Below are 25,412 nucleotides of genomic sequence, written 5' to 3'. Positions count from 1 at the left end.
GATGGGAAGTTCAGCCCAGAACATCTTGTGAGCACCAGCTTGGTCAAGGCTGAGTTAGGAGGACTTTTCCTGCGACCCTCTGTGAATAAGATTTGGTATGGCGTGGTTGTGTTTCAAGAATCCATTCAAGGCAGCAGAAGGAGCAGTGATCTCCATCCCACTCCCCATTTCAAGCCACATGTGATTATTTCTCAAGAACATCTGTCCGCAGCCAGCTTGTTGGATCTACTTACCGAGCACTTTCTTATGAAGAATTAAATGGGTTTATATTTCAAATGTGTGTGCCAACAGCACAAATGTATTTGTTTCCAGAACTGCAAAAAAAAAAAAAGGTGCTATGTTTGCTCTGTGTTGATAACATTGCTATAGTTATGGGGTATGAAAAGAAGATCTCTACAACCAATGCTCATGAAATGCACTACAGTTTTTCTACTTAATTGTCAATATATCCTTTGAACCAGCTATAAAACTCTCCACATACCTTACTCTGAAACTGAAATACTTCTCAAGCTCAGCTCATAGCAGCAACAAAGCAGTTCCAAAAAGCAGCTTCCATAGTGCAATCCATAGTTTTGAAATAGTTCTCCTTGTTCCTTTGTTTTCATTTACTGTTTCTTGTTTCTTTCCTCTGTGAATATATAGTCAGTGCCTCTTGTTTTGTGTTGAAGCAGAAGCCCAAATTTTACATTATGATAGCCATCTTCAAATGTCTAAAGGGCTGTCACATGGAGGATAAAGCAAGCTTGTTTTCTCCTGCTCTATAGACTAGGACCAGAGCCAGTGGATTCCCATGACAAGAAAGGAGATTCCAACTAAACATCAGGAATAACTTTCTGACGGTAATAATAATAATACAGTGGTACCTCGGGTTAAGTACTTAACTTGTTCCAGAGGTCTGTTCTTAACCTGAAATTGTTCTTAACCTGAAGCACCACTTTAGCTAATGGGGCCTCCTGCTGCTGCCACACCACCGGAGCACGATTTCTGTTCTCATCCTGAAGCAAAGTTCTTAACCCAAGGTACTATTTCTGGGTTAGCGGAGTCTGTAACCTGAAGTGTATGTAACCTGAAGCCTATGTATGCCTTCAGATGTCTTTTAAAAATAGGATAGCTGCTTATTTCCTTGACATCTGATGGGAGGGCGTTCCACAGGGCAGACGCCACTACCGAGAAGGCCCTCTGTCTGGTTCCCTGTAACCTCACTTCTCGCAATGAGGGAACCGCCAGAAGGCCCTTGGCGCTGGATCTCAGTCTCATCCTAATGATCCCTTGCAGCTCTCCAGTTTTATTATTCTATGAACAGAATAGCTCCTCATTTTGTAGCAAAGAGTCACTATGTGGTGGTTCCCATGAAGTCTGTTGACTAGGCCATCTTATTTCTGGAAATCGGGCACTGCAATCCAAATTGCAGTCTACTGCCACTGAGGCTCTGTGTAACAGCAGAACCACCACACCATATATAGCCTAGCCACTCATGATGGAAGATGGGGGGCAGGAAGTTGGGTCTGATCCCTGGGCCAACTCTTAACTGAATCCAGGATTCAACAGATCCCAGGTTGGCTGTGCCGTAACCCAACCCCAGGAATGCCCCATTTCAGGAGTGCCCACTGGCCTCCACTGATGGGGCTTTTGTTCAGGATGTAGCGATGCCCTGCACTGATGCTGACTTCATTCTGCCAGCAGTGGCCAGCAGGAGGCCAGCTGACGCAACAGAAATGAGCAGAGGGATGCCACCACTCAATCCAAACCATCCAAAGCCCAAAGGTAAGTTCAGCTATTTCTACATCCATGAGTATAATGCAACCATATACATGTCTACTGAGAACTCAAAGAGTTCAATGGTGCTTACTTCCAAGTAAGTCGGTACAGGGAAGCATTTGCAGCCAGCATTTTAAGGTTTCATAAAGGCAAGCAAAACTTGCTCAACTGTCTTGAGTTTCCAACGCAGATAGCATTGCCCACAGGCAAGCTGAAAGCAAAGATCTCGGATGTATGAGTGCCAATAGGACAGTTCTGCACAGGCAAGTAAGACAACTGCAGAACACTAGATTCTTAGATTACAAAATAAGTCTTTAGTTCAATAGCAGTATGTTTTATGGTTTTAGTTTTCACTGTTGCTTATCCTTTTTATTACTCTGCCCTTTGGTCTGATTTATGTTACAGCTATAATATGCACTGTGAACAGAGCTCTGCTTTTGGTTTGGTGACTTTAATCCATGGGGGTGAAAGTGAAGCAATCCATCCTACATAAGATTAAAAGCTTTCATTTATTTCATCATTTATATCCTCAAGGCAGAAAATGGAGAGGGATCTTGTTCGCAGAATAGTTTCTCCTGATACTCCAAACCACAGAACTCTAATAGGTTTAGATGGTACATGGTTTCCTAAAATAACATTTAAAAATAGACTAGCTTAAAGCAGACATCCAGGGAAGGTTAATAGTAATTGTTCTATAATTACAAGCAAAATAATGCTTAATAATACAGTCCCCCTCAAAATAAATTCTATCTATCCATGTCATTTGGGTATACATATTATATCTACTTATTCTCAATAATGAAACTTTGCCAAAAATTATTGAAATATGTATTCATATATTTAGGATGTGCAACATGTACACACAGAGACACTAATCTGGACACTATTCTTCTTCAGATGTTTCTCAGTGTAGTGGTAGAGTATAATTTTTAATTTCAGATCTTTGCTTGATTATTTTACGACTTCACTTTTACGTTAATGTAAAAGCAAGTAGTCCTAGCAATGAGAAGGCAAGCAACGAGAAGAAGAAACCCACAACAACATTAAAGTCCTCCACCTTGTGGCTGAACTTTTGACACACATTTCCTCTTTTCTGTTGTGTAGCCGAAATAGTAACCAGATCCCCTGTGATCCATAAGCATTGCTTTCCAGCATGCAGCCAAAATAGCTCTGGAGAAGGCATTAAGATCGTTAGTGAAATTCCAGGTAGCAAACCTTTCTCTCCTTCATCGTGTTGTTCCGTCCTCATAAGTATGCTGTGTACTTATAATGCCTCTTGCTGACTGAACACCATGGCATAGGTAGAGAGCAGCTTCTTAAGAGACACTCATCACAGCAGTGCCAAGGAATCTGTAAAGGTAAAGGGACCCCTGACAGTTAAGTCCAGTCGCGAACGACTCTGGGGTTGTGGCGCTCATCTCGCTTTACTGGCCGAGGGAGCTGACGTTTGTCCGCAGACAGTTTTTCCGGGTCATGTGGCTAGCATGACTAAGCTGCTTCTGGCGAAACCAGAGCAGCGCATGGGAACACCGTTTACCTTCCCGCCGGAGCGGTACCTATTTATCTACTTGCACTTTGACATGCTTTCAAACTGCTAGGTTGGCAGGAGCAGGGACCGAGCAATGGGAGGTCACCCTGTCGCAGGGATTCAAACCGCCAACCTTCCGATCGGCAAGCCCAAGGCCCAGTGGTTTACACCACAGTGCCACCCGTGTCCCCTCAAGGGATCCATACTGACTGCTTATTAGCCACCAAGCCACTTTTAAGGTTCTGCTACCTACACACAAAGCCCTAAGTAATTCAGGACCAGGTTACCTGAAACAATGTCTTCCTCTTCATTGCCCAGTAAAGACACAATGGTCAGTTAATGGTTAGCTTTGCCAAAGCCTGATGAATATCAGCTTGTGGTGACATGGAGATGGGCCTTGCTGAAATATAAAATGCCCCCTCTGTGTTGGCGGAATGCATTGGCATTCTGCTGATACACAAGTTTAGGCAATAATTTTTCCAAACCGAACAAGTGATTTTATGGTTTACATTTTTTTAAATGGATTGATTTTATGGTTGCAAACAGCTTAGAAGCTATTTTGGCATATAATGAGTATATAAATGAAATCATTACAATATGCATATTTTAGTAAAAAGAACCAGGGCGCTTTTTTTCCTAGGAAAAGAAGTGTGGGAACTTGTGGGCCTTTCTTTAGCTTTTTTTGGATGAAGACTTTTCTTCTTTGCCTGCTTTGCATAAATTGCTTTGCATAAATATGTATTATAGGGGGAAATGCTGATCAATTTTCACAAGGACTTTTAAAAGAAGAATTCACAAACTTTTAAGAAATGTCAAGAGTTGAACTTATGATTGGAAAAATGAGAAATGAAGAAAAAGAAAATAAAACTGACACATTTTCCCGTCCCTGTTTTAAAATGATCCCAGGTCTGGTTGCAGAAAAATCTGAGCAATGAACAGTGATCTGCTTCTTGCCCTATATACCTGAAGGAGCATCTCCACCCCCATTGTTCAGTCCAGACACTGAGATCCAGCTCCAAGGGCCTTCTAGCAGTTTCCTCATTGTGAGAAGTGAGGTTACAGGGAACCAGGTGGAGGGCCTTCTTGGTAGTTGTGCCTGCTCTGTGTAATACCCTCCCATCAGATGTCAAAGAGATAAACAACTATCTGATGTTTAGTAGACATTTGAAGGCAGCCCGGTATAGAAAGTTTTAATGTTTTATGGCTTTACTTTGTTTAATGTTTTAATTTGTTGAAAGTGGCGCAGAGTGGCTGGAACAACCTAGTCAGGTGGGCAGCATATAAATAATAAATTACTACTATTACTATTACTACTGCTACTATTATATTTCAAACACAATATTTATTCAAAGGTAGCAATTAATCTTTCTAGGGTGTTGCTTATATTGGAAAAGTCCTTATATACAGAAATGGTCATTGAAATAAAAGGAACATAACTTGAACAAAAATTAATGCTCCACAGAAAGCAGAATATTTTCCATAATTATAAACAGTAAGCTTTTTTTAAAAAAGGAAATGCTTTAATTGTCTTAAATTGTTAATTGGCCCATTTCTCCCACTGAAGTCAGATGATTTATGCATCCAGACCTCAGTTGCTCCTTTATAGATCCAAGTTTTTGTCTGCCCTAGGAAGCAGTGTCAGTATCTGTTTATCCAACTTCCATATTTTTCAGATATTTTGATTTTACCAACTGCTGACATTTGGCACTACAATTCAGATTAATTCAAGATTCAATTTTTATTCTAGTTCTGATTATTGCTGACAACCATCTTGTAGGGGAAAGAAGAAACTTTTGCTAGTTGAGGGAACTCAGTTCGGGAAATATATTACAAGCTGTTAAGTTATTCCAAGGAGAAGGGGGTTGGGGAGAAACATATCTGCATTAAAAGGAACAATGGCATCACCAAGCCCAGCTAAAAGTGAAGAAAACTCTTAATTAGAAATAAGCTCTTAATTGCGGCTAACTAGTCACTGTGATAATATAACTGGGCTATGATGGATTTTCTATGCCTTGAAGTAATTACAGAGGATATTTCCTTCTAATACACCCCAGAAATCCTGGCTTTGGTTCAAGAGTTGTTGATTTTTGACGTGCTCTGGGCATGTTTACATTGAAATGTTTTTTAAAAGGTTCCAAAGTATGTTAAATCAACACACCCTGCTTCCACAAGCCACGTTGCACTAGTACACAGCTGTCTGCAGTAACTCCCAACAAGAATGTGCAGTGCAGTCTCCCCCCTTACAGTGGGGAATAGGTTGCTGCAAGGAAGGTTGACAAATTAGAGTTGGGTACAGAACCATAGTGGGTCCCTTGGTCAGGAAGGTTGTTTCTGCATGTGCTGTAGAGGGAAGTGAGGGGCAGATGGGGCTCATCAACCTGAGAAGGCAGCTCATCTAGGAGAAGGAAAACTCTGATCCTAAAGTTCTGCCGCCTTGTGGAGCATCTTTGGAAGAAGAAAGGGCTAAGGAGTAAACCCTAAATAAATGTGGAGTGGTGTCCCTAAGACAGTTGGATGGTGCCTTGAATGCCTCCTTCCAGCAACTCCTGCAGACAAGCTGGTGTCAGGAATGAGCCAGCTCCGAGCGAAGATTTGCAGCCATCTGCAGAAAGCAGTCAGGAACAGAGAGGCTTAGATGTTAGATAGGCAGCTGCAGACTTCGACTCTTCCTTACCTTGATGAACTGACAGATAAAGCAGTAGCTGAGAGCAGGCAGGAACACAACCAAAGCTCACAGGAAGCACAAATAGGCACAAATAGACTCAGCCTCTCAGCACAGGAGGAAATTGGAGCTGATCCACTAAGTCCGAAAAGTCGGCGAATGGAAGGGCTTCAAGATAGGAAGCTGAATAAGAGATGTAAGAGTCGTGAGTTCAATATCTTCTGTCACGGCCAGAAGAAGTCTTCAGAAGGGTCATCTTGAGTAATGATGCCGGCGGCTTTGTCATAGCCATCCAGAGCTATCAGTTTGTTTTTGCAATAAGTCCTCCTTTTTAATTACTTACGCTTACTGTGTTATCAAGCTGGGAACCTGGACTCCTGACATCTGCTTTCCTTTGAACCACATCAGTGTAGCCGAGAGGGGGGTCTTGCTGTCTGGGCAGCTCAGGACCGCCATACACAGTGCCCAGGTTTGCACCCTGGGGAGGTCACTTCAGTGATGTCACCACAGCAGTTTTACTTCACCCATGGAGGTGCACTCCATTGTTTCTTGAGACAGATGGAGGCTAACAACAGGCTAGCCCTCTGCTGCCGACATGGCTTTGGTCTGTGGGAATGAGGTCTGGCAAGCTAGATATGGGTATAGCTTCACTTCTTTCTTCAAGTCTGCTCTGCCAGGTGGCTGCACACCTGTATTCAACAGATGAATAGAATCGCTGGATGTGTGCAGGAGGTATAATGAAGCATGTGTTTTTGAAGATGTATTGCTGGGGCACAGAAAAAGCTGTGTTGCACTGTACATTTCCCATCAAATGTGAGTTATAAGCCTGAGCAAGGGTAGCCAATGTAGCCCTCCAGATTGGGGAGAAATATGATTCAGTTTGCCTTTAAATGTGAACTTATGTACCATGCACTTTCTGAAACAAACACGAACCGAAATGGAGCCATCCTTGAACTTCTCCAAATTTTGCAGTGCATTCAAACTGGGGCTGGATCTAGACACATCAAAAATGTGTTCAGGAAAATGAGTTATAAACCTCATAGTGTGAAATCACGTTGGCGAAAGACAGGACTCCACAGCACTGTCTGGTGTCACAGTGTTATAACCCATATAAAATGTTTTTTCTTTACTAATGTAGCTGAGTCCAAAATCCAGTCAAGGATTGTGTGCAAAAATGCACATACTCTGGTAAAATGTGCACAAAAATGCATATGCTAGTGGAAATAACATACAAAAATGTGTATATTAAGACAAAATTGCACTGAAACGCTGATGAATTTTCACACGGACTTTGTTATGTACTGAGTTGAATAGGATCCAAACTGCAGCAGTCTGATTGGTCCTAGAACAATAGGATCCAAAACGCAGCAGTCTGATTGGTCCTAGAACAATAGGATTCAGAATGCAGCAGTCTGATTGGTCCTAGAACAATGCAGCAGTATGATTGGTTGGCAGGAACCACCCAATCATTCTCCAGATAGAAGCGAATCCACAACTTGATTGGCTTACAGTAGAATTCCGGAATTAGCCAATAATGTGCAGCCCATTGTGTAAATAATGTATATAAAGCAGATACTTTGAGGGGACATTCATTCATTCCTCCTCACCACTATGAGCTGAATAAACAGCATGAAATCACTTTGCGACTCTGAGTATATTTCAGACTTTAAGAAAATAAAATCACAAACTGATGTGGATATGTGGAGAACGAAACTTAGCAATGGGAAAATAAGAAAATGAAAGAAACTGACCCATTCTCCAGATGTTTCAGACTTTGCCTCCCGTCATTGCTAACTAGCTGGGGCTGATGGACGTTGTAGTGCCCAACCTCCAGAGGGCACCGTGTTAGTTATGATAGTTACCCTTGAATTAAGACTCTCGGCGTTCTCAGCTCTCATTCTCCTGCCACATTCAACCTGTAAATTTGGAGGGATCAGCTAAGGCTAGCCCTTGATGCCCAAGTCCATGGTCCCATGGGGCTCCCAGATGATCACCCAAACAGCGGCAGATGCACCTTGGACTAACATACTGTACTACTATATATAAGAGTCAGGGAGCAGATGACTGGTCATGTACATAATTGCTGGTGCTTATTTTATTATAGTTATTTTAAAAAATACTGTCCTTTTCTACAATGAGTAGATCTGTATAGTAGCAGAAGCGAAGTCCGTTTTATTTCTGTAGTCATGATGGTGTTTTGATTTAAGTGAAATTAAAATGTGAAAATGTGCATGCTCAGAGTATTTCATTTTTAAAATGAGCCCTGGTAAACCTTTATTTTATTTTCTTTATTTTTTTAATTTATTTTTTTATTTCTCTCTGTGGTATTTGTTCTATATGTCAGGAATGCAGAAGCAGCTGTAAAGCACGGAATGGTGTGCTTCTGGGAAAGGGAAAGCATTATTAATATATGCTTTAAAACTGAAGTAATACACATGGCCATCTAGGTGGCCCATCCATCAGCTGTTCTTGATCGTCTTCCCTGATGAAATCAGAGAGAATGATCTGTTGACAAGGAGAAGTATTCACCATTTGATTTTAACTCCCAATCAAGATGTACTGTTAAGGACAGCTGATTCTATTTTTCAATTTACAAGAATCAAATGAGAATTGTGGCTTAGACTTCCTGGCTTTCTATTGAATTCTGAGATATTTGTGGGGAAATCCACAGAAAGTGCAAAGAAGGGGGAACGTACTTTTGAAGAAAAGATGAACAGTTGGCAAAAAAGAAACCTGATAGGTCCATGCTTAAATCCAGAGCACATGGAAAGAGAATGTTGCATCCATAAAAATGGAGAAGACACAAGGCCTTTGGCTATGGGTAACTTGCCATCAGCTAAATTCCTTCTTAGATAGGTTGAATGTCTCACCTCCAGATTAATTCAGGCTGAAGAAGGGAAATAAAACATAAGATGTGCATGGTTTTCAAATCATTTTTCAAAAACCTTCTTGATGGGGAAGAGCTTGACAGGTGAATGTGTATATATAGAGAGATAATAGTGTAGTCCCCAAAGTCCATGTTTTCCAGCATCAGAACATGAATCCCTTCAACTCATGATGCTCAGTTGTATTGTAAAGCATACCGTCCGACATTTCTCCAATGAAAATAGGGACATCCCATTCCATAATGATAATTTTACAATTCATACCCTACACATCTTACTGGGCAGCTTCCAACATACTGTATTTTTCGCACCATTGGACGCACCGGAGCAAAGGACGCACCTAGTTTTTAGAGGAAGAAAACAAGTAAAAAATATTCCGAATCAAATGTTGTATAAACTACTGTATTTAATAAACAACCAGTATATCAGAATCATATTACAGCCATGTAAAGTGAACAGCAGTCAACAATGGCATTAAGAACCATCATCACTGTCATTAACAAAAGAAGAGAGACTTTAAAGTTTGAGTACTCTTCTAGTCTTCTGTGAACCCCAAGAACTCATCACTGCTAGAGTCAGAATTTGTGGAGCTCGGTTGCTCACAATCACTGACATCACTTTCTTCGCTATCTTCATGTAAAATACCATCTTTGTTACCATCCAAAGCATTGCTAATGCCACATTTTTTGAATGACCGGACAACGATTTCCTCCTTCACTGAGTGCCATGATGTTTTCACCCATTCACAAACTTGAGTGATAGTGGGCCTCTTCATTCGTCCAGTGGGTGTTAGATCATGATTACCAGCAGCCATCCATTTGTTCCACTCTTCTCGCATAAAGATCTTAAATGGCTTGTTGATGGAAACATTGAGAGGTTGCAACTGGCTGGTAAGACCTCCAGGAATTACAGCTAGATGAGTCTTCACTTCTTTAAAGCACTTTTTTGTAGTTTCGCTAATATGTGCTCTAAACTGGTCAAGTACTAATAAGGCAGGTTTTTTCAAAAGCCCTCCAGGACGTTTGGACCACACTTTTTCAACCCATACTCTCATTCCATTTTGGTCCATCCATCCTTTCTCATGAACATGTACAACAACTCCTCGTGGAATCACTTCTTTTGGAAATGTTTTCCTTTTGAAAATTAACATGGGTGGCAATTTGGTGCCATCTGCACAGCAAGACAACACAACAGTGTAATGGGTTTTCTCATGTCCAGAGGTTTTCACGGCGATAGTTTTGGCACCTTTCCGATCAACAGTCCTATTTGATGGCACATCAAAGGTTAGAGGGACTTCATCCATATTCCCAATCTGGCCAATTTCAAATCCATTTCTCTTCCTAGCATCAATTACAAATTTATGAAAAGACAGAATCTTAGATTCAAATTCTTCTGGCATTTTTTGTGCAGTTCTAGTTTTAGTGCGCATAGCAAGGCCACATCGCTTCATAAATCTGTAGCACCATGATGGTGAGCCAGTAAAATCGTGAATGCCTTTCTCTAAAGCAATGCGTTTGGCTTCATATATTATCATTTTTGTAGAGACTACGAAGCCTTTATTCCGCTATTTTGTGATCCATTCTTTCATGGCAATGTCCATCTGTGGCCACTTTGCAGCATGTCCACGAAAAGTGTGCTTGCTTTTATCTGTTTTTTGCAGCTGATCCTCCTGTTTCCTCCACTGTCTTATCATTTTTTCAGTTGGAGGTGGTCCAAAATGTCTCTCTGCTGCTCTGTTTCCATGCTCCTTAGCATATTTTACTACCTCTAGTTTAAAAGGAATCTTATATGCTAGTCTTTTATGCTTTATCATCCTTATCAGAATGGGGGAGGTTTTCTGCAAGAAAATACAGTGGCAAGGAACTGTCAGTAATGTACAGTACAGTATCTCCAATGTTTACTATTGGGCGCTTAACTGCCCCCCCCCCAATATTTTTAAGTTGGAAGAGGGAGGGAGGGAAGGAGGGAGGGAGGGAAGGAAGGAAGGGAGAGGGAGAGCTCAGCCTGTGGGTCCCCGGATGTTGTTGGACTACAACTCCTATCATCCCTCAACTTCCCTGAGCTCTGGCCTTGCTACCTAGAGACGTTCACATCTGGGGACCCACAGGTTGAGAAGGGCTGAATTGTGGTATGTGAGGTGGGGCTTTACTGCCCCCCCAATATTTTATTTAAGGTGGAAGAGGGAGGGAAAGAAGGAAGAGAGAGGGAGATCTCACATTTCTGGATGTCTGTGGAGGGCAGCTGCCTTGCCTCGTGGAACTGGAGCAAAAGGAGGAAATGCCGGGAATTACCGGCACAATAACCTGGGGGAGGGGCGGAAGGGGATGTCCAAATCTTCCGGCTCATTGTAAAGGGCTTCCCCAGCCAGCCCCCTAGAGCGGCTCACGGACAGAGGGCAAATTACAGGCAGCCTCTCAGCGCCCTGAGCTCCTTCGACTCAATGGGAATCCCAGGGCTTCCCCCAGCCAGCCCCCTAGAGCAGCTCAGGGACAGAGGGCAAGTTACAGGTAGCCTCTCTGCTGTGCGCTGAGTGCCCTAAGCTCCTAGCACTGAATGGGGAATCCCAGGGCTTCCCCCAGCCGCCCACGCAGCCTCTCAGCTGCTTGTCAGGCTGAATGGGGAAGCCCGGGGTTTCCCCAGCCTCCCACGCAGCCTCTCCGCTGCAACCTGAGCTTGGACAGGCTGGAGGGGGAAGTCCCAGGACCACACACTCACTCCATAGGACGCACAGACTTTTCCCCTTAGTCTTTAAAGGAAAAAATGTGTGTCCAATGGTGTGAAAAATACGGTATATAAAAACATAATGAAACTTTAGACATTAAAAAAAACCCTTCGCTATACAGGATTGCCTACAGACAGCTCAGGGGTCGGATAACTCCATACCCTCCAACATTTTTCCAATGAAAATAGGGAGATCCTAAGGAAAAGAGGGACATTCCAGGATCAAATCAGAAACCAGGAAAGCTTCTCTAAATCAGGGACGTCCCTGAAAAATAGGGACACTTGGAGAGTCTGTATAAACGTTTTAGAAAAGTGTTTCTCTGATTGGATATGCACAGGTTAGTAAGACATCCTGAGTACTATAGTTTTTAAGGACACCTTAGAACCTATATTGTATTACAGGCACTCTAGAAAGAACTGTAGCTACCATAACACAATGGGGCCCAACACTCTTTTTAGTCTGAACAATGCAGAACTTAAGGTTTATGAATGTCTCCTTTTTTAAAGCCAAATTAAACTCTGAAGAACCTCAAAGGTCTTCCACTATCTCTAGTAGTGTCCAAAGCTAAAGGGCCCCTGGGACATGAACTGGGGAGACCAGGAGAATAAACCTGAGTTGATAGCCCGGTGGTTATATGTTAAAATCCCTTTGGAAGAACAATCCACTTTCTCCCTGTCTCCCAGCAATGATTTCCATGAGAACATTTTTAAAAGCTTATGTGAATCATCAGTTGGATGCTGTAAGGCCCAGTCAGCTCATAAATTACTTTCTCTTCACAGTGATGGCCATGGGACCACTCGTGGGGGGGGACTGTATGAACTGGGCCAATCTTACTGGGTTTTTTCAACACAGACTGCTGCTATAGGTGAACAATGCACAGAAGGTGTGCATCCTGCAGAGTCATTTCAGTCATGGAAAAGAAGAGCTCTCTGCCAGCTCTTCTGTTTGACTTTTGCTTTATCTCAGCCTTCAGAAGGGTCAACCTTTGTGACTTGGATCAGTTATCCATGTGACTGCATGGTTGGTGATGCAGATGTGTTTTCCTGATGAATATTCACATTTTCCAGCTACGATCACAGCAGCTGCGAGCAGAGGCTAAAAACAGTTTAATATAACTTCTGTTTGGAAATGCTTTGTCATATAGCTAATCTATAGCAGGTGACTCTTTAATCCAGAACAAGCCTTTCTTGATCCTTAATACTTAAAACTGGACTGCGCTACCATCAACCTTAGAATGAAGGACATTACTGACTACTAAAGTCCAAGCAGATTAAATTGCTTTGGTTAACAGGGGGGCTGAGAGTGCAAAAGCTTATAAGTCTCATTATTACTCCAGCTATTAAACCAAAACATTTGAAGAATCTAAATAAGCTTTTGATTTAAAAATGATCTGTAAAACCTGCAGATATTGAACTCATGGACTGAATTTAATGTTGACCTATTCCCGGGATACAATCTCTCTCAATATATAAAATTAGCTCAGAAGGCTCTGAAGTTTTGCCACATGGCCATACAAACAAGTAGGCCACCTTTCTGGTTAGCTTAAGGATAGGCAAATCTGTCATTTTTTGTTTCTCTCAGTTTCTCATTTTTACAGTCTTCAGTTCAGTTCGGCCTATTTCCATATCTGCCTGTGATTTTTTAAAAGAAGTCTTCATGAAAATTTATCAGCATTGTAATGTAAATTTCTCCTAATATGTACATGTATACTTAGGCTATCCTTTATCCTAGTATATGCATTTTTTGAACACACTACGTGGCTGGGGAACTGCATTGCAAAATTCAGAGGAGTGTGAATTTTGAAGGATGGCTATGTTTGGGTTTGCATCTTGGTTTTGATAAGTATGAAATAGGTAGATTTGCTTTTAAATGAATACTGAATCCATTTCACTCCCCACTCATTTATACAGGCATTTGTTTTCTCCGACAAATTTTCCCCCAGTGCTTTTGTTTTAATCTGCTGCACTTTCTCTGTTTTGTTTTTTTTTAAAAAAATTGAATTATAATTTCTAATAGAGTTTAAGTGCTTTTAGCTGTCCTGAGGCACCAGAAAAGGCTTGATATTATAGATAGATAAATACATTACTGCCCCCCCCCCAACGGCCTCAGCGCAGTATACCTGAAGGAGCGTCTCCACCCCATCGTTCTACAGGGACACTGAGGTCCAGCGCCAAGGGCCTTCTGGCGGTTCCCTCACTGCGAGAAACAGAACTACAGGGAACCAGGCAGAGGGCCTTCTCGGTAGTGGCGCCCGCCCTGTGTAACGTCCTCCCACCAGATGTCAACGAGATAAACAACTATCTGACGTTTAAAAGACTTCTGAAGGCAGCTCTGTTCAGGGAGGTTTTTAATGTGTGACATTTTAATGTATTTTTAATCTTTGTTGGAAGCCGCCAACAAAGGGCAGGGTACAACAAATGGGCAGGGTACAAATAATAAATTATTATTATTATTATTATTATTATTATTATTATAGTATATGTCTCATTTAATAACATATAGAATTAACCTCCTGTGTGATTGTGGTAGCAAAAATGATGTATGCTTAAAAAAAAATGGAAAGCTGCAAAACTATCCTTGGCCAATGACTGGATCATCAAACTCTGAGAATTCTAATTATCAGAAGCATATTGGGTGTAATGAAAGACAATGTAACAGGAGAAATAAAATCATGAAAATAAAAAAACTTTATCAGCACAATTTACAATTATTCATTAATTATATTTTTTATATAACAGAAATACTTTTAATGCATTTTTATAGTGTTTTTAATTGATGTGCGTAACTTTTGATTTTTAAACCCCTATTGAAAACTTTTCTATTCCATCAGGCTTATGCAGACAATTAAAACAATACGTCTTTCAATAGCTGTTAGCTGATTTCTGATTTTAACATTTTAATATGGCTTCACTGTTTGGTTTCATGTATAATTGTTGTAAACCGCTCAGATACTATTTCTGAATAGGGGTATATGCATATTTTTCTAAATGAACCAATAAATAAGAGATTGTGAAACTTGTTGAAAATAAAATAAATAAAATGGTAAAAATAATACAGCTATATTAAAATAAAATAAGCATTAGAAAGCAACAGAATTTTCATTTTTGTACATATTATGTGATGTGAGAACTGCACTGAAAAATTCAGAGAAGGGCAGATTTCCAAGGATGACTGTGTTTCAGTTTGCACATTGTTTTGGAAACTGTGGGTTAGCTAAATTCACCATGAAACGTGAGGTGAAGTGATTGATGCCTTTAAAGGCTCTTAAATTTTATACGTGTAAGATGGATTCTGCATCTCTAACATTAGCCAAAATAAAGAAATACTGACTTGGTTAAGATCATTTCCCAATGATTTAGTATTAAATTAAGCTTTATTCTTTCATTAAAATTATCTCCCCTTCCACACACAACTCCCAGTTGCCAGTTCTTTCTACCTTAAAAGGAGGCAGTAGCACTTAAGGCAGTTCACAAGAGGCCTTGAAAACAACATTGTCTATCTATGTACTGCTGACATGAACAGACATGAGACCAGGCAAACTCTGGGAGGGGAAGAAATTCAAATATCAATACAAAACTTAAGACTGTGGCATGCATCTCAACAGTCCCAATTTGAGTGGGGACACCCCAGAATTAAAGAATCCATCCTGGCCTCACAGGTATACTGAAAGCATGTGATATTTGTGTATGCGTGTGTGTGCGTGTGTGTGTGTTCCTTTGCACAGCAGAGTCTGTAATTCAGAAAAATATTATTCAGAACAAAACTGTTGCAGGTAATAGTACCAAGGGAAAACCCACTGGCTTGCTTTTTAAAGAAGACAACCATTTAAAAAATAATAATCACAGAAATCCCTAAATAAAGGGTTTTGTGGAAAAAAGAGAGCAGTCTTCCTTTGATAAATAGCCCTGATAACTTTGACGCAAAGTTATGTGTTATGATTTCATTCCATACTTTCAAAGCATCATTTCCCACAAGCAGGGAGTAAATGAGTCTGGGCTGAAAGTGCTATGTAAAGTTGCTGTGATTAACGTGTTTTTGTTTTTTAAATGACAACACTGAGATAACAAAAGGTGTTGTTGTTTTTCATTGATGTGCTTCAGACAAAAGAGTGTATCATCTTTTTAGAAGTGCATTGTGTGCCTTGTGCATTACTCCTGCTCCTACTACTGTTACCCGTCCTTCACTATAATATCTCAGTGAGTGTCACAACAATGTAAAATACAAAATTGAGAACAATTTAAAAACCGCCTTAAAGGGAGACCCAAAATGACCTACCAGTCTTGATTAGGGTGATCAGAATTAAAGGAAAGGGGTTCCTCATTCTAGAATAGTTATGCAGAATTGGTAGTTTGGCCAGGCACAATTTATCAGATGGAAGTGAGATAAGTTCAAAATGTTTCATTTTTGACTGGGTGGTTAACTTCCAAATGTCTTGAGGTCTAAGTTTAACCTGCTTCTGTATGCAGCATGGCTAGCCTATGGGTATTTGGCTGTTGTTGTGGACTACAGCTCCTGTCATCTCTGGCCGTTGGCCATGCTGGCCCTGCTTGATGGGAGTTGGAGTCCAACAATATCTGGAAGGCAATAAGTTAGCCATCCCTGATCTACATGAACCTTAACAGCTACTTGAGTTGCAGGTCATTTAAGTAACCACTTTTGGGTGGGAGTTAGCACAAAGAAGGCTGATCGCCGAAGAATTTATGCTTTTGAATTATGGTGCTGGAGGAGACTCTTGAGAGTCTCATGGACTGCAAGAAGATCAAACGTATCCAGTCTGAAGGAAATCAGCCCTGAGTGCTCACTGGAAGGACAGATCGTGAAGCTGAGACTCCAATACTTTGGCCACCTCATGAGAAGAGAAGACTCCCTGGAAAAGACCCTGATGCTGGGAAAGATTGAGGGCACAAGGAGAAGGGGACAACAGAGGACGAGATGGTTGGACAGTGTTCTTGAAGCTACAAGCATGAGTCTGACCAAACTGCGGGAGGCAGTGGAAGACAGGAGTGCCTGGCATGCTCTGGTCCAGGGGGTCACAAAGAGTTGGACACGACTAAATGACTAAACAACAACAACAAGATTTCCAGTTGCCTTGGTTTATTTGTAAAGATTATTTTCCCCCAGATTAGTTGACATTAGGTGACACAGACCTTAATTCAGAAAAGGATATCTGTACTTTTAGGGGGGTGAGGGGAGCTGGACTTAACTCTGCTTTCCATTCCCTTTCTCCACTCAACAACTGGTGGTGAGATCCCAGTTGTTTGTGTTAACTTCACATATATGTGTAACTTCACATATGTTGTGCCCTGTGTTGAACTGGAGCCATTTGGACCAAGTTCACATTTCCTTTTCAAGCAAGAATATCTTATGATATGGACATGGTGTGGATCAAACATTTTAGGAATTCAGTGAGCAAAATAGCTATTGATCCTTTATGTGAGAAATGTCTGAATATGTTAGAAAGAAAAAAGGACAATACAAGTCAGTGCTATGAGTCACAGTCATCTGGCGTATAAACCAGTTTGCCTAAGAATGGGGAAATGATGTAATCACTAATTAATTTTCAGTTGGAAGTCCACATCTCATCAAGGTAGAACTCCCATGAATTTGAATTAATCTCGGCTGAAGCCTGCCAGAGTAACTCGAAAGTCAATTAGTTAACAGAAAAATGCAATGGATGTCTGTGTGACTACTCCAGAGCAAAGCTTGTAAAAATTGCTTCTGGCATTTAGCTTTGCAGTCTTAGCCTTTCAACACTATGTGAGGTGAAACCTCTTTCCCCTCCCAGTTTTATTGATCTGTGAAATAAGGGTAAAGAGTTTAAACAACTTGCCAAAGATTGTGTGGTATGCGACAGAGCCAAAAATAAAGCTTTGGTCTTCTGAAACCCATCCCTGTTGCCTTATAACCACAATATCATGCCTTTTCTTTCTCTAGGATTTCTTTGAAGTTTTTCATAATTTATAGCAACCATGGAAGATTTAACTTTCCTGGACTTTTACAATACAGGGAGTTTTATTAAAGGGAAGAACGAGTCATAAATCACCAAAGCTGATTTGAGAGTTCACATCAAAAGGCAGTGTTTAAAGAAAAGAAAGGCCGAGTTTGAAAGCAAAAAGGCATGTTCTCCTAATTGTACAGCAGATAAAACACACATTTGGCTTTTGCCAGTGTAAGTGAGATGAAACTTGTGCAGCCTAGCTATAACCCTTAGCCAAGTTATAAGATGGAGGCTGGCTAGAATTTTGGTTCTCCAAGTCAAAAGACAAGACAACGTGTGCAATCAGAAATGTCATATTGATTTGTTAATCATATAATATGATTTCTGTTGTAGTTGTGATCTTTAGCTCATTTTTAGTTGCTATTTTGTTAATAGTGTTTTATAGATTGTAATTGTTTTATTGATACGTTAATTATTTTATATGATTCATGCTGTATTTGTGATGTTCTGTTATGTTTCATTATGTTATTGTTATTTCTTGTTTGTAAGCTGCTTTGAGATTCATTTGAATGAAAAGTGGCATAGGAATACAATAGTTTAAATCACTAATGCTCAGTTCACACATTGTGCTGCTTTTGCTAATACACAACTTGCTGTATGTTAAAGGGCGTACGTAACATACAAACTGGCCTTGATGACCTCTAGGGGCCACACCAATTCCAGCAAGGCATGAAATATAGTCACATTTCAAACTCTAGTCCTGCAAATATGTGCCTGTGAAGAGATATGTCTCATCTTAAAACTTTCCACACAATAGATGCACTCTTCCATTAAGCATTTTGGAACAGGCACTTGTAACATCTCTAACTTCCTAGCACTTCCAAAGATGACTTATTTAGAGTCAATTTACTCATGGCAGAACATCCAAGTGTTACAAAGATGTGTCCTTACCATTTTCTGTTTCTCTACACACATTTTCACAATGGGAGCACAGTATGCAGCATCAGAAGAGATCAGAGACAGAGATGATATGTGCACTTATCTGTACAATTATCTTTGTTGCCTCTGTTACATGAAAACAGACTCAGCTGCTCTTTACAGTCATTGGAGAAGGTCCTCTTTGTCATACTTTGGCTGCCAAATAGACACCTAGTAACAGTGGCGTCAACTCTCTGGAACATCCCTCCGCATGCAAACTGAGAAGTGTCGACTGTGACATGCCTTGGATGTCTCTTAAAATCTTATGGGGGGGTCATTTTGATTCTCACTTTTTATTGTGATATCCTGGCCACATTTGTCATCCTTGGATAGCAACCATGGCTATGATGTGGACCATTACATATGGTCTGACAGCCATTTCCTAACAGTAGTTCCAACACTGCTTATAGTAAAATGACCATTCCACATGCATAATGTAGATCCAGCCCTATTGCCTTGCTTTCAGACATGAGACAAATTGTTCCTACATTATGGTCTTGTGGTCTGTGATACTCATCATCGTTCCGCCAGAATTACAAGTAAAATTGATACAACTGATACACTTCAATGGATTGTATAAACCAGGCAATGACTGTGTTGTTTTTATGGGTGTCCTGGAAGCAGGTAGAAATATTGTGTTACTTGCCAATTTAATGACAAGATAGCAACCACATACATGCCACTGTTATAGCCTATCACACTTCCTGATTCAGCCTCGGGGAAGCTGACCATTGACATCGATGGTCCATTTGAAAAGGCACCTGCTATTATGCTGTTACCATTACAGATTATTCTAGTAAATGGCCTGAAATTCCTTTTACTCCACATGTTATTTCTGTTACTGCTTTCAAGTTTCTTACTTCAGTTTTCAGTAGAGAACCCCAAGGGAATTGATCTTAGATAATGGCACTCAGGTTTTCTTCTGCAGAATTTGAGACTTTCCTGTCAGAAAAGGATATCCAATATACTAAACCAAAGTTAGTCATTAATTTCAGTGGTTCTAATCTGAGTACAATTAACATCAGATACATCCCAAAGTCTACAAACAGCTGGCCTAGAAGATTAGGCATGGAAACAGAACCCATCACCACAGTTTTCTTACACATCTATTTAGCTAAACAGAATGCCACAACACAAGTCACCAGCTGAATTCTTACAATGCAAGTTCACTGTTGCTGGGCAACACATGCATAAGCCAAATGCACTCTGACAGAAGACAATAAGGACAACAGAAGCAACAACAATATAAGAAGCATATGGGTCACCATAACAAAGCCAAGGCACCAGAAATACAACATGGTTCACTTCTGTTGGTCAGAACACTGGGCATCCTGCTGAAAAAAGAACCAAGGTTCAATTTACCTCTCAAAGTAAAGGGTAGGAAAGTACAGTATGAATTATCAGATAGCTGGATATGAAGTGCCTAGCATCTGGTTCCTACCCATTATGATTTGGCCACAAATGGCCACATAAGAAAGGCTACACACCTGGGCCCTGCTGATTATGATGCATCTACTGATGTCTGGTCTCTTGCACATAGTCGCCAACCAGAACATCCGCTGCTCAACAGTTTCAATAGAGCAGGGGACAATAGTTAAATTACAATGTTGATGATTCTGGATTGCAGTTATATGCTTAAATATATTTGCAGGAGTTGGTTCTTCTTAGATAAAGGGATATATGGGTAATTTGCATACGTAGGGTTGTGAGTCAAGGCATAAAAAGGAGCAAGGAGTAATAGGAAGGACAAGGTGGGTTGGAGTGTTTGAAGAAGGACCAAGTTCTACTTCAGTTTCAGCTCAGAGTAAAGAACCTTCCAGCATTTGGCTTTGGTATTTTGGATTCTCTCCCCCCCCCTCACCCCATGCAACACATCCCCAATTAGAAGTGAAAAGATATAGCAGCTTTAATGTCAAGAGCAAAATAGGTGTTTGTGTTTGTCTCATGAAGAAAAAGAAAAACATTATCAATTGTGACCACAGAATAGGGAAATACTGTTATTTCAAAATACCATCGCCAATTAAGGCACATTCAGTTTTAGTAAAAATAGAAAACTTTTGGTTCTTCACAGGTTTTGTTAAAAAAAAATCACTGGTAACAAACAGGGAGAAGTTTAGGGCTCATTATAATAGAATGACTGGTGCCTTTTGTTTGTAGATAGCAAAGTACATGACTGAATGTACTAATGGAATATATAACCTGTGTCTGCTGTCAGACCTCTGCTAATATAATTATGACTCAGTCCAAAACACACTGTCTTTTGTTTCAGCTTCTAAAACATGCTGGTGTCAGCACTTCAGGATCATCCTACACATTTTAAAGAGTAAGATGTCTGAACTTATCACACTATCAGCCCATGGGCCTTCGAGGACCTTTGCACAGAAAGGAAGGAAAATAAGCCAAAACGAAAACAAAGTGTAGACCAAGAGCAGGAACAAACAGAGAGAAGATTCTAACAAAGCAATAGCCTAAAAGATTTTGCGGGAACGACACTTTGTGTAATTTTATACAGTGTTTCCCACACGAAGGGCTGACAGCATGTTTCCAACACTCCTTTATGTCTTTCTGGTAATATGTCTATAAACATAAAGGTACAAGGTTAGCAAAAATGTGGGCTGCAGTGGAATCACTAACACATAGAAGTGAAGCTTTGGATCTCAATATTATTGTTTCATTGGGCGTTTAGCTTTTGATAGCTTTTATTGTTTCATATTGTGTTTTAACTGTATTTGTTCTGTGAGCCGCCCATAGAACATATGTTGAGGCAGCTATTATAAATTATGTTAATAAATAAATGCCAAATTTATTAACTTTGGATTTATTTATTTCAAAGATTTCTTAGTAATCCTTCACCATATGGTCTCACAGCGGGTTACAATAATATCATCATACAGTTGTAAGAAAGAAGCAAAACAGTTATCATTCAAACTTTTCCAAGCAAAACAGAACAGTATTGGTTCAACAAAAGAGGTGGGTCACACAAGACAAAAGACCTTAACTGTCAAAGGCCGAGAAAGAGGTGCCTCTTTTGGGAGGAAAGTGGGCAGCAAATAAAACACAAATGAGAACAAAACTGAACATGGTTCCTGTGCGCCAGTGACTTCAGGCTGAGGACAACATGAGGAAGGGAGAGTCAGTACAAGGACTCAGGGGGACAGTGTCATCATGGGTGAGGAGGTGGGAAATGATGAGGGTACAAAATAATGAGAACTGTTGGGCTGCAGAAGCAGGATAAATAGGAGAAGATATGGCAGTGGCAGGTGTACACAACAAGGTTTTTTATTTCTGTGAGGAACAGAAAATATCCAAAAATTATTCATTTTATTTATTGATCATACAATCATAGAGTTGTAGAAATGGAAGGGACCATGAGGATCATCTAGTGCAACCCCCTGCAATGCAGGAATCTTTTGCCCAACGTGGGGTTCAAACCCACAACCTTGAGAGTAAGAGTCATATATTTGCCCAACTGAGCTATTTCCCAACCGCCACGGCCAATCAGTGTAGACAGTGCTGAGCTCAATGGACCAATGGTCTGACTTGGTGTAAGTAGGTAGAGCATGAGACTCTTAATGGTGTAAGTTGGTGGAGCATGAAACACCTTTTCTACTTGGGGGGGGGGCGTGTTCAGCAGAGGTGCCACTCAGAAGAGTGTAATAGATTTTGGTTTCCTTTGGTTTTTTCCTCTTTCTCTTTTTGTTTTTATTTAGATTAGTTTATTGTATTATGATAAAGCTTCAATAAAATTTTGTTATAAAAAGAAGAGTGGGGTAGAAGTGTGGTTCATAATACTACATATTGAATAACCAGAGGTTCAATAAGAGAGCTGATCGCAGGCTTTGTAAACACATTCTATACAGTGGGAGAGTCGTATATTATTCTCAACCCAGAGTTCCAAGTTAAATTGCTGAAATCCTTTTGAGTTATTTTTACCAAAGCACAAGACATTTAAGATGTACTTGAGTGACTTCAGTCCTGAAAAGGAGAGGGGTGCTCCGCTTCATGTCTGATTTCAGATCTGTTTGCATTGGGTTTGATTTATCCCTTCAAGACATCTTCATAAACTTGGACCAAAAATAAAATGGAAAAGAATGTCCTGGGAAGAACACTTAACTTTCAAGTATTTACCATTGATATTCAAGTGCACTCACTCCCTTTGTGCTCAGCAGAACAAAAACAATGGCTTTCCTTCATGGTGGGGTGACTCGTTCTTTCTTGATGTTCACTTTCATCTCCAGTATTATCATCACAATAGAGCTATTCAATTCGGATGCGGCAGAGAGCTGCATCTTGCTGATAAAAATGCACACAATATGTTTTATTATTACTTAGAAAAGTATAAGCATTTAAGCAATAGGGTGCCCGGGAGGCTGATGACCATCATTGGCCACCTGAGGAAGTTGTCTCACTCTGCCTAATGGAAAGGCTGGTGTTGCCACAGATAACCTCTTAGGCTAGGAGAGGGGGGAAGAGAGGCCTTGCAATGTCCTCCTCTTCCACTCCCTACCTTGCCTCCTGTCAGGAGATCAGAGTTGACATCTGTTTGGCAAAGAGATGGCTCCACAGACATGCCACCTCCTCCTGTAGCTCCTTTTCCTTGCATGAGAGTTAGATCATGAGACAACAGAGATGTTCCCAAACTGCTCCAAGAAGACTACAAATCACACCACAGATTATTCTGTTATAGGACATACGCTAATGGAAGTCCCACAAGAACAGTTGTGCTTGCTTCTGACATTTCCACAATATACTATGATAAATTTTTAGCTTTATTCTGTGTTCTGCTCCAATCCTATTATGACCCTTTGACAGTAGCCCAGCAGTTTGTTGCTGTCGTTTTCTGGCTGGTTTTGAGCTTCTCAAATAATTGCACGTGTTGTTTTACTTATGTGCATTTTGAAAGTATCTGGTAATTGGGAATTATCTGGTATTTCTGTTTGTGCTGATTTTATTTTATTTTTAAAAAATGCTATTAGCCTCCCTGAGGTTTGGAGGTTAGAATGCTAAAAGTCTAAAGTAATGAGGTAACTAAGCTACAGAAGACTGGAGCCACTGCCATATCTGCAATCAAGCATGCAGGCCGGGACTAGCAGGGACTAGCCCATGGTCACTGTTAAGTTGTGGGTGAACTTATCAGACGACACAGTGATTCTTCAAACAGCTCTTGTTTATTCACAGGCCAGAACAGAACTGAACTGAAGGGTTCAGCCAGCCTGCTTATATAGAGCTCCACTAGAACGCAACAGTAACCATTTTCTGTAACTATCCAATCACTGAACGTCACTTTCAATCCCTTATTTGCATATGTGGACCTGAGTGAAAACTATCTACAGTATCCCCCTGCTGGCCCAGGGTGAGAACTTCAGTACATAACAGTCACCCAGTGAACTTCATGGCAACTGAGTAGCAACTGAGCCCAAACGGAGCCTGATGGTGTTGTGTGATGGCAATAATGCCAGGCTCAGCCCCACCCCCTTTCCCTGTCAGAGAACCAGGGATCGCTCACTCATGAGGCAAAGTGAGGTAATTGCCTCAGGTGGCAGCATCCACCAGGACAGCAGATCCTGATGTTGATCTTTCTCTCCTCCCCTCACTTGTTCTAATGTAGATATTCCTTCACCCCTTCTTCCCTTGCATTGGGGGGGGGGACAATTTAGAGGTCCACCTCAGGTGCCAAAATGTCTTGGGCCAGCACTGCCCAGAACCCATTTCAGGGTTCCTGTTGGCAGATTCTACCACGTTCAGCAGGCAGAAGAGGGAGGTCTGCATCATGGAGGAATACCTTCTTCCAATCCAACTCCCACTCCATTAAACTCTAAGGTAGTTCCGATTGCTATGTTAAGATGCAATTCTAAATATACTTTCCTGGGTGTAAGTGCCACTTAATTCAATGGGACTTACTCTAAGTAGACATCTGTAGAACTGCATGATTAAAAAAATGACATTTTAACTGTCTGAATACCTTCCAAAGTACCGCACTTCCCACATTTAGCCAGGATACCCTTTGCCCCTGAAATAAACTTCAACGTACAGATCATCTTTCTGTGCACGGCCCTTTTGATTGATGCCCTATATGCCGAATCAAGACTACAAACCAAACAGACTTCAAAGATTCTCATGTGCAACTACATGTATGTAACCTACTTCTTTGTACACGGATCTCTGGGCCAAACCAATTTTCATAGCTGTTCATAAACTAGCGACTAATCACATCTAATCTATTTTAAGAAGATATGTGTTGCAAGGTTCCGCTTTTCTGCAAACCCTTTGAAGATCAAAAGCACAATATGCATACTAAGTGCATACTTTTCAGCCTCTTCTGAGACAAATGTGACCCACGTCGCAATTGTAGGAGAACCAGCCTCTGCCCTCACATAATTCACACCAAATAGCAACAGCATGTACCTATGCAAGGCAAATGACCATTCAAGAGAGCCCCTCCCCCCGCCACACATACACATGCTGTTTTGTCATATTAAGATCCCTATTGATATAATGTTAAGCAGCACATGGGCAACAAGTTGAGTATGGGGAAATAGTACTGCTCCGCTTCACATCTGGACATTGTTTTCATCATTTTTCCATAGCCTGAAGGAGGCATCCAAGACCTATACCTGACCCACAGCCAGTCAGCTTAGATTTTGTTTGTAATATTTTTACAGTGACAGAATTGTTAGTTCTTAGAAAAACATTATTGGACATAATTGTTTACTGTCAGATTCCATGTGTGTTTCAGCGGCTTTCCCTCGTCTTGTGCTTTGCTTGTCAGTCTGTTATGACATGCTGTCCTTGGGAAAAGCATCTATGAATAGAGTGACATTTTAATTAAAGAACTAAGCCAGCTGAATGCCATTAATCAGTCACAATGAAACACACACACGCACACACATTGTTTAGGGATGGAGAGATTGGTCTTTTTCTGGTCCATGTCAATTTGGTTT

The 25,412-nt window shown here is 40.8% G+C and overlaps 1 long non-coding RNA gene across 3 annotated transcripts in view; it reads right to left on the bottom strand.

Annotated features, from left to right (window-relative positions):
• Positions 1–299: 299 nt before the first annotated feature.
• Positions 300–25,412, bottom strand: part of LOC310760154 — a 43,210-nt gene continuing 18,097 nt past the window's right edge. Inside the window, exons 3-4 of one of the 3 annotated variants that reach the window (XR_014546806.1) lie at positions 2,974–3,108; positions 300–314 (exon numbers count right to left, since the gene is read on the bottom strand). This is a non-coding gene — a long non-coding RNA (uncharacterized lncRNA). Of the gene's footprint in view, positions 315–496; positions 629–2,296; positions 2,385–2,973; positions 3,109–25,412 lie in introns of those variants that run through there. The other 2 variants (XR_014546807.1, XR_014546808.1) reach the window with 2 other exon arrangements.

The sequence above is a fragment of the Podarcis filfolensis genome (assembly GCF_964270895.1).
Source record: "Podarcis filfolensis genome assembly, chromosome: 3".
In the NCBI taxonomy this organism is placed as follows: Eukaryota; Metazoa; Chordata; class Lepidosauria; order Squamata; family Lacertidae; genus Podarcis; species Podarcis filfolensis.
This window is presented reverse-complemented; position numbering and strand designations above follow the sequence as displayed.